Raw genomic sequence first — 10,686 nt, forward strand, 5'->3', positions numbered from 1 at the left:
TTTCATGTTACTATTTTAATAGCTTTTCTCACATGATGTGAAAATTAGTTCAATTATACAATTCCCTCCACTAATCTGCTTGTTAAGTAGTGACACATTGAAGATTCTTTCCAAGCCTACACTCATTTGCATTGAGCAAATTGCTGTTTATAACCACTGTTTAGTCATATCACACATTAAAACAAATGTTTTATACGATCATGGTGTTTACTACAGTCTCAGGACTGCCTTTTAGCGCCAATATGTTAATGATGTTTATTGTACAGCTGTCTGGAATTCTTGAATCTGATTAGTCAATAAACAACATTCCAATGTATGTTATTCCAATGCTATCTCATGGCAATTCGTGGTTTTTTATTTAGTGGCTAACTCGTACAATCTCATTTGTACACTTTAGTACAACTTGCTCATTTGCCAATGACGGTTGTGTTTAGGGGTGGGGATTGGTGCCATGCCTGCTTTTAAAAAAAATCATTCCATTTTGTATCCCTCAAGTCGTATGAATTAGCCACTAAACTGGCAAAACGTAAAATAGTTACGTTTCCTCTTGAGATCAGGCTGGTTATTCCCAAATAACGACTGCTGGAACTAATAACAAATGCTTAGTAGTGAGAAGGAAGTAGCCTGAATATTTATATATTTATCTGCTTCTCTGTCAAGCTACTGTTTTTGACTGTTCGGCGCCACCTTGTGTCTGAATAATGCATAGGTTAGTGTAGGCTGCGTTCAGCCGTTTTCTTTCTGCATGCTTTACATTTAACTGAATAATTAGTTTATTGTTAGAGCTTAGATTAATGTTTTCTGTCTAAATTTTGTGGCAGGTAGCTATGTAATAAGTAGGCCCACCCGCAATCTGCACGCACAGAATTCCACTGATTTAGTTGAGTAAATTATGTAAACCTATATTTATTCAGTTTTTTTTATTAATTTCAGTAATATTATTGACTAATGTGAAAATGTTCATCTGATTTATGTACATTTGCAGTTTGTATGGTAATATTTTCTGGCTTTTACTACATCTATTATATGACAAACTTGCTTTATATACCAAATAAAGTGAATCTAATTGGATTTGCATTTTAAACATTAAATAAAAGTTAAAAAGATATTATTTTTTATTTCATATTTTAAGGTTTTAGTTATGATGCTCCCAAAATAATTCCGCAGACTTTTACCAAAAATCTTCGAAGAAATAGCCAAAAACGTCCGCAGATTCCGTCTGACCCTAGTAATAAGTGGGATAAATGACTAGTCTAATTTTTGGACACACTGACTGCCCAAATTAAGACTTATTTAGTCAAGACGTTTGGAAGTCTATTAGACCCGCCTAATCTCACAAGGAAACGTAACAGAACTTTGTCAATTTAGTGTCTAATTCGTACAAATTCATACAAGTTCAGTCATATGAAAATGTAAGGCTGCATCAGAATTTGCATACCTCCATAAAATCAGTATGTGAGCAGAGTATTGTGTCCGAATTCATAGTATTTATCCAGTACCCGGATGACTTACTACTTCTGAGATTCTGAAGTGTGCATCCGATGGATGCTATGCTATCCCATGGTGCATCACAAGAGAATTTATGAATGGGTATGAAGCGATGCAACTGACACGGGTAGGTCACGTGTTCATGACAAAAAGGCAGATGTAGTATGTCCGTGAAATATCTGCATTTTTAAAAAACCAACCTTCTGAACTTTCAACCTTTTTACAACTTCAAACTCTTCTGAAAACCTCTATCTTGCTCTTCTCCAAATTCTGCCTCTCTCCGACTCTCTTCCTCAAGAAGTTTTGACCCAGTAAGGGGTGAGTAAATACGTGTATTCCCAAAGTGATTTCACAGGCCTGTGGTCCAAAAAGAGCTCAGTCTGTGCGCGGGATTAGGAAGCGGTGATTGACAGCAGCTTGAGTGCTGGACAACACGTTTGGCTGGAAATTGAGGATATCACAGAATGAGACTTTTTTTTTTCTCTCTACTGCTTCCTCCTTCTACTTCTTCTTCCTCTCATCTCATTTACTGCTTCTTTGCTTTTGCTTTTTATCCTTCCTTCACAGACATTCAAGTGTTCGCTGTTTAACTTCCATTTACTGTAGGCTTGAAATATTTCTGATTGTAGAAGAGAAAAAATAACATAAAAATGCAATGAAATGTGTCGAAAATTTGAACAATACATGCAAAATATATAATATTATAACATTTAAATGTATAATATATAATGTATAGTGCAGGGCAATGCTATGAAGACTGCAAGAAGGTCGCTGGTTCGAGTCCAAGCTGGGTCAGTTGGCATTTCTGTGTACAGTTTGCATGTTCTCCTTGTGATGGTGTGGGTTTCCTATGGGTGCTCCGGTTTCCCCCACAGTCCAAAGACATGTGCTATAGATGAATTGAATAAACTACATTGGCCATAGTGTCTGAGTGTGTATGGCTGTTTCCCAGTACTGGGTGGCAGCTGAAAGGGCATCCGTTGTGTAAAACATATGCTGGATAAGTTCAGGGTTCATTTCGCTGTGGCGACCTCTGATGAATAAAGAGACTAGGCCAAAGGAAATTGAATGAGTTAATGAATGAATGAAGATGACTTTCATCATAGGTGCCCTTTAATTTTTACTACTTTATTACTAGATAGTTGTTATTAGAACTTAATGTCTTACATAATTTTGTTTCTCGAGTAAACATGTTCAATTCAATTCAGCTTTATTTGTATAGCGCTTTTACAATGTAGATTGTGTCAAAGCAGCTTCACATAAATGGTCATAGTAACTGGATCAGTGTAACGCCGGGGAGTGACACTGACAATAGAAGGTAGGATCCAAATGCAGGTTTATTCAAAGTCAGGCAAGCGATGGTCAATTCAGGTGCAAACAGATATATGTAGACAATCCAGAATTGTAATCAAACACAGGCGAGGGGTCAGAAGGCAGGCGGCAAACAAGGACAAAAGGATAAACTAGGCTAAGGTCAAAACACAGAGAAACAAGACAAGGAAAACGCGTTGTAGTGTTACTTTTACAGTTAACAAGACTCGGCAAACTGAAGGAGTAAATGTGTGGCTTAAATAGTGTGTTAATCAGTCTCTAAAAGTTCTCAGGTGTGCGAAAGTAATCAAGCTAAATGAGGAAGCAGGTGTGTTGGTGAAGAGCATGTATGAAAATGTAGTCCAGGAAATGTGTAGTTCTGGTGTAGTTCTGAACATCTGGTGGTTGTTCGCTGGTGAACATGACAATCAGGGTAATTCAGTTTTTAAGTGTTTAAGTTCAGTTTAGTTTAGCTCAGTTCAGTGTGGTTTGAAATCATTACAGAGAGTCCAAACACTAAAGAGCAAATTTATAAATGAGTATGTAAATTGTGTAATAAACATTTAATTAAACAATTTAATTAATTGTGTAATTAAATTTAAAGATTTTTGTTCTGAAAACAAGACAAAAATCATTAAGAATTAATTAATTTAGTTTGTTAGTTAGTTAGTCAGTTTAAACTATACTAATTGACAGAAAAGATGTCCGCGTATTTGTACAATGCTCACAAACACAGACCAGAAGTTGTACTTACAGTTGAAGTCTGAATTATTAGCCCCCCTGAATTATTAGACCCCCTGTTTATTTATTTTTTTCCCCAATTTCTGTTTATTGGAGAGATTTTTTTCAACACATTTCTGAACATAATATTTTTAATTACTTATTTATAATAACTGATTTATTTTATCTTTGCCTTGATGACAGTAAATAGTATTTTACTATTTTTTGTAAGACACTTCAATACAGCTTATAGTGACATTTAAAGGCTTAACTAGGTTAATTAGGTTAATAATAGGGTTATTAGGCAAGTTATTGTATAACGATGGTTTGTTCTGTAGACTATCGAAAAAATATATAGCTTCAAAGGGGCTCATAATTTTGTCCCTAAAATGGTGTTTAAAAACTTAATAACTGCTTCTATTCTAGTCGAAATAAAACAAACAAGACTTTCTGTAGAAGAAAAAATATTATCAAACATACTGTGAAAATTTCCTTGCTCTGTTAAACATCATTTGGGAAATATTTAAAAGAGAAAAACAAATTCAAAGGGGGGCTAATAATTCTGACTTCAACTGTATACTGTACCAGGTTTTATTTTACAGCATATATGATCTCTTTTTGATCTCTGGACACACTTGTCTTAGTTTATCCCAAATATATAATAGTTTCCAAAAAGCCTTCTATCTTTTTTTGATTTAATCCTCATGTTGCTGGTAATTCATGCATCATTCAGTTTGCATCTGCTGCATGAAAGTCTTAATGAGATCCAATTCAAAACTTTACTGCAAAGGAAACGGCTGCATTTTACCGCACTTCCACACAAGTTGCGACGGCCTCTAACAATTTGACAAGGAAAAAGTGCTGGAAATAAAAAATAGATCCTCATCGCTCAGCAGCCTGACTATTCTTGCTTCGCAAAGACAACTAGATGCTTTTTTGCTGTCGGTAACTCTGTTTTCTCTTTCCCCTCCATAGTCTTTTTTTTTTGTGTGTGTTCCATCTCTCCTGAGCCTCTTTGATCAATGCGCAAACAGAGCAATTTCTCACCATCCATCATTTTACGGTCAATAACAAGAGAACACAAGGCAGCGAAATGGAAAACGGTGTCTGAAAAACACGCCTACTGCATGGCCCAGTGCATACTGTAATAACTCAGTCAATCATTAACTCGCCATAAACATAACACACGCAGACGCACATCACCGTGTGCACTGCAGCAGCACTATCATTTGCTGTTTAAATGATACGAGATGCCTGCTTTTCCTACAGCCCTGTCACTTCTGTGTTCCAGCTCTTCTCCTCTATAATTCAGTCCATTCTGGTTTGGCCTTTGGGAAAAGTTCAGTGTTGGTGCCTGTTTTATTTAGGTACATAGAATAATTGAAATACAATACATGTGCAATATGATGTGTATTTTTTTATGGTTCTTAATGCAATATCTTTGCATCCAATGCCAAATTGTGTCAGATTTGAACCCTCATCGTGCATTTAATATTTCGCATTTTACATGCTTGTTTGATCGGCATATAAGCACTGATTTGAATATGGCATAATATGAAATTATTAAGAATGTGTAATCCAGTATTAACCTATTTAAGTTGAATGAATTTCAATTTAATTCCATCGAAATTTTTATAGCATATATTTTCATCCAAACCAACACCAACGGAATTACACCCACTGGCCACTTTATTAGGTACATCTTCCTAGTACCAGGTTGGACACTCTTTTGCCTTCAGAACTGCCTTAATCCTTTGTGGCATAGATTTAACAAGGTACTAGAAACATTCCTTAGAGATTTTGGTCTATATTGACATGATTGCTGCAGGTTTTTCGGCTGAACATCCATTCCACCACATTCCAAATGTGCTTTATTGGATTAAGTACTGGTGACTGGAGGCCAATTGAGTACAGTGAACTCATTGTCATGTTCAAGAAACCAGTCTGAGATGACATGCCATGTTATCAGAAGATGGGTAGGCTGTGGTCATGAAGGGATGGAAATGGTCAGCAACAATACTCGGATAGGCTGTGGCGTTGACACAATGCTCAATCGGTACTAATAGGCCCAAAGTGCACCAAGAAAATATCCCCCACACCATTACACCACCACTACCAGCCTGAACCGTTGATACAAGGCAGGATGGATCCATGCTTTCATGTTGTTGAGGCCAAATCCTGACCCTACCATCCGAACGTCGCAACTGAAATCGAGACTCATCAGGCCAGGCAATGTTTTTCCAATCTTCAATTGTCCAATTTTGGTGAGCCTGTGTGAATTGTAGCCTCAGTGTCTTGTTCTTAGCTGACAGGAGTGGCACCCGGTGTAGTCTTCTGCTGCTGTAGCCCATTCACCTTAGGGTTGGACGTGTTGTGCATTGAGAGATTCTCGGTTGTAAGTAATGACATTTTATTGAACATTTTATTTTGGACAATTTTACCACCTTAAAAACACAGCGATCAATATTAGAGAGCAGCAATGATTGGAGCACAAAAAAAGATTATGACCAAAAAATTACAGCATTTAAAAAGTACAATATGCTTTGAATGACTTAACCATCCAGATTTCAAACAGGTTTAGGTCTGGACTCTGAACTGGCCATTTCATTATTTAGAGTTTTAGCTGTTCTGGGTAAATTAGCTCAATAAATATTTCTCATTAATCATAAATATTCATAAATATTTTTCATTTTATATTGACACAACACATTATTTTTTACCTCAGCTAGAATGCATCTAACTTTAAAAAATATAACTGTAGGCTATAAGCTGTGTGCACAAATTATTTAGTCTTTTTTCTTCAATAAACATACAATCACACTGTAATATGGACATGAAATACACAGCTATAGAGAAAACAGTGTCATTATTCAGCTCATTTAATGTTGATTCAGTTCAGTTCATTAGCAGGGTTGATTTTGCTAAATGTGTCTGTCATGAATTGGATTCAGCTGTAAAGCAGCTCTGCAGAAGACATGGTGCCATTACTCAGCTCAATTTTATTCTCATCTGATAGTGTCAGCGTGCACAAATCAATAATGTTACTGAATATTAAGTGTGTTTCAAAAGCGAGCCAAAAGCAATACTGACAATGAATCCAAACTTTATAAACACACACACTGTATATGATCATTAATTTGCCATCCATTTTGAAAACCATATTTTTTAAATAGGAAAACACATTTTAAATGTCAAAAATGCAGTGTTCGACACAATCGCTTTATGTCGTCCCAATGCAAATAGATTACATTAACTCAATATTTTTTTTATAATTTTAAGTTGATTGAACATAAAACAGTTTAGTTACCAGAATACAAACAAAATATTGTGTTGTTTCAGCTAATTTAAAAAAAGGGCACTGTAAAAAATTCAAGGCTCCACACAAGCGCATCATGTTGTCCCAATGCAAATTGATTAAGTTAACTCAAGGGTTTTTATCATTTTAAGTTGATTGAACATAAAACAATTTAGTTGCAAAGAAAAAGTAAAAAAAAAATGTTGTTTCAGCTCATTTACAAAAGGACACTAGAAAAAAATTTAGGGTTCCACACAATCATTTAATTGTAACCAGTCAAAGTAATTTGTTTAAGCTTTCACTTTTTACAGTGAATGTTGTCCCAACACAAATCAATTAAGTTAACAAACTGAACATAAAACAGGGGTGACACATCGGCACAGAAGGTAGTGCTGTTGCTTTACAGCAAGAAGGTCGCTGGTTTGAGCCTCGGCTAGGTCAGTTGGCGTTTTTATGTGGAGTTTGTATGTTCTCCCTGCGTTTGCGTAGGTTTCCTCCAGGTGCTCCGGTTTCCCCCACAGTCCAAAGACATGTGGTACAGGTAAATTGGGTTGGCTAAATTATCCGTAGTATATGAGTGTGAATGTTTGCCAGAGTGTTTGCCAGAGATGGGTTGCAGCTGGAAGGGCATCCGCTGTGTAAAACATGTGCTGGATAAGCTGGTGGTTCATTCCACTGTGGCGACCCCGGATTAATAAAGGGACTAAGCTGAAAAGAAAATGAATAAATAAACATAAAACAATTAAAGTGTCCTGAAAAACCAATTGTTTCAGCTTATTTTAAATAGTTTGAACAAGTAGCAAAATAATTTTTTTGAGTGTAATCTGAAACCTCAGAGAATTATATAATATTTAAAGTTTTAATTATTTTATATTTGTTAGTTTTCATTATGTTTTATTTTATTTTCTAGTAGAAGATGCATCCCAATTATACAGCTAAAATCCAATGGGGTATATGCACACTTTTAATTTCTTTCAGCCAGCCTCATGACTTCCGGTGAATTGTCATCCTATACAAAATCGATGCGTTTAAGATCTGATTTCTTAAAAAATAAAAAATAAAAAAAAAACACTGTTACTGTCTGGCTGAGATATATACTATAAAGTGGGTATCAGACCAAACAATAAAAACTCCATTAAATTATATTAATCTGCTCCATGTCTTTAAAATATGGAAATTAATTTTACCCAGTGGAGTTATTGCGCTTACCTTCTGCCAATGATGGGGCCTGTGTTTAAACAGTCTTTCGTCTTTTTTAACGCTTTAACAAGCAAATGGATGCTTAAATCTATTTAATTGAACGTATTGTAATTAGATTACAACATCAATGCTGTAAAAGGAATCTTACGGAATTGAAAATAGTCACATAAACCTTTCACCGAAAGTTTATCATTGGCTGAAAAACACTAGCTGTGCATATAGCACATTGGCTGTAATACATTGTACCTAAGAAACTTGATTCATTCTAGATTTACTTTCAGCATGTTCACTTTTTTTTGGTTTCCGTTGATTTCTTAACTTCTTCAGCAAGGGCTAAAGTTTCTTTTCAGCCTTTCATCTAGAAAGCAGAGAGATACGGACACAGCTTCATTTCCCATACAGGCACTCTGCTATTCCTCTGGCCTGACTCCAGCACGAGAGAGAAAGAGGGAGTAAGGGAGGACACTGCTGAGTGTTCAAGGGCACCAGCAGAGATGCATTTCTTTAACCTTATTGCATATATATAGATACCTCAGCTCAGCTAAAAAAATAAATAAATAATAAAAGTTCATGGCTTTATTTTTGTTTTAAAACCTACTGGCTGGCCTATAACAGCTGTTGTTGCTCACTGATTTGGAAGTTTTTCAAATATGCGAACTGAACATAATTCAATTAATTAGATAATCAGATCATTATTTTCAAATATTTCTCGTTTTACGGTGGCCAATAGAGCTCAAACGCCACCACCATCAGTCTGAACTGTTGATACAAGGCAGGATGGATCCATGCTTTCATGTTGTTGATGCCAAATTCTGACCCGACCATCCGAATGTTGCAGCAGAAATGAAGACTCATCAGACCAGGCAACGTTTTTTCTAGAGGTGTGAACCTATACTGGTCTCACGGTTCGGTTCGGTTACGATTATCATGCCTTCGATTTGGTTCAATTCAATATTTTGGTGCATCACGGTGCATTGACGATGATTTCCATATACACACACGCACACACACACACTTAAGCCCTTGCAACAGGAAGAGCTCGCGAAGAGCGGAGCAGAAAAACGGAAAAAAAGAAGCACTTTTCTGACGGTCCCTTACTGAGAGCTCCTCTCTGCGCAAGCTATCCCGGCTAAACACATATTGCGAGGGCCTAAACGGAGCAGTGCTCGTAGTGTGGAGCGAAAAAAAAGAAAGACAGCTGTGAAACATAACCAGCTTTGTCTTTTTGTAGGAAACACACTTTAGATCTTTTTAGGGTAAGAGGTTTTTGAGTTATTGCCGTCTGTAACTGAATGTGTGTCAAGAATATCGAAAACAAAACCAACTTAACCGCGCTCGTTTCTGGTGCCCCCCTGGATATACAGCGCCCTTAGAATTTGCCTATGGTGCCTATGCCACGGACCGGCCCTGAGTTGGCTGAGTGTTGTAAATACTCGCGCTCACCTCCCTCGCGACAGAGCGCTTAGGAGATTAATGACGTCAGTACATAATAACCGGTTATGATTATTACTGAACCGATACCAAATTGTCCGCATCTGCATCGCAGTGCACCAAAGAAACAATTAATTTTGACACCCCTAGTTTTTTCCATTCCATTGTCCAATTTTGGTGAGCCTGTGCGAATTGTAGCATCAGTTTTCTGTTCTTAGCTGACAGGACCCGGTGTGGTCTCCTGCTGCTGTAGCCCATCCGCCTCAAGGTTGGACATGTTGTGTGTTCAGAGATGCTCTTCTGCAGACCTCGGTTGTAACCAGTGCTTATTTAAAGGGTCACGAAACACCAAAACACATTTTTTGAGCTGTTGACAGTCGTATATGTGTCCCACACTGCTAAAAACACTATTAGGACACCTATATTTCACTAAAAAGTGTAAATTGGTTGTTTTTGCGTTATTTCAAGCAAATTCGTACTTCCTGTTTGAAACGAATTTTTGAAGCTGCGTCACGGTCATGACATAATAGCGTGTATTCCAGCGTGCAGACTGGGCGTCTGTGCCAGAGTGAGTCTTATTACGTCTTACAGTGTGATGCATTAATGCATGAGTAAGGCTTGGTTCAAACCAATCAGCGCGCTCTATTGTGCAACTTCATTAATATTCATTAGTGTCACCGTCTTTACACCACAGAGACGCCACGTTGTGTTGGCAAAACAAGCGTGAAGTGTTGCTTTTACAGTTTGCTGCCATTAAGTTTCGTTTTCATTTTCTCTCTGTGAGAGCTCATCTGGATCACGTGTGACAGTGTACGCGACGCTCGACAACAATAATTTACGCGTCTAAGGGGGATTATTGTTTACCTGAGAGCTGTTCTCATCTGCAAACGCTCAAATCCGGATTCCGGATGTAGTCTTCTCTTCATAAAGACGCGGCTCTAGTTGCTGGTGATTGTCCTGTCTCTACAGATTTGGTAAGTGAGCGACCAGTGCTCTTTGTATATTCAGTTTGTTCGTATCGAATTAAGTTAACTATTGCATTGAGTGCAAACATGTTAGCACCGCATTTTTTGACCGGAATAACACACGCGGCTTTCGGACGCTACCTGCCGTGTCCATCTAAGTTTCCGGGAAATGCGGAGTTTTTTTTTTCTGTCATTCGCCGTGCGGTATCAAACATTGCATGAAAAATACACGCTTAGAGCAGATCCTCGAATTAAATATCTCGTTTGTCGCGAGGG

Source organism: Danio rerio, chromosome 14 (genome assembly GCF_052040795.2).
Source record: "Danio rerio strain M-AB ecotype USA chromosome 14, GRCz13ab, whole genome shotgun sequence".
Taxonomy (NCBI): Eukaryota; Metazoa; Chordata; class Actinopteri; order Cypriniformes; family Danionidae; genus Danio; species Danio rerio.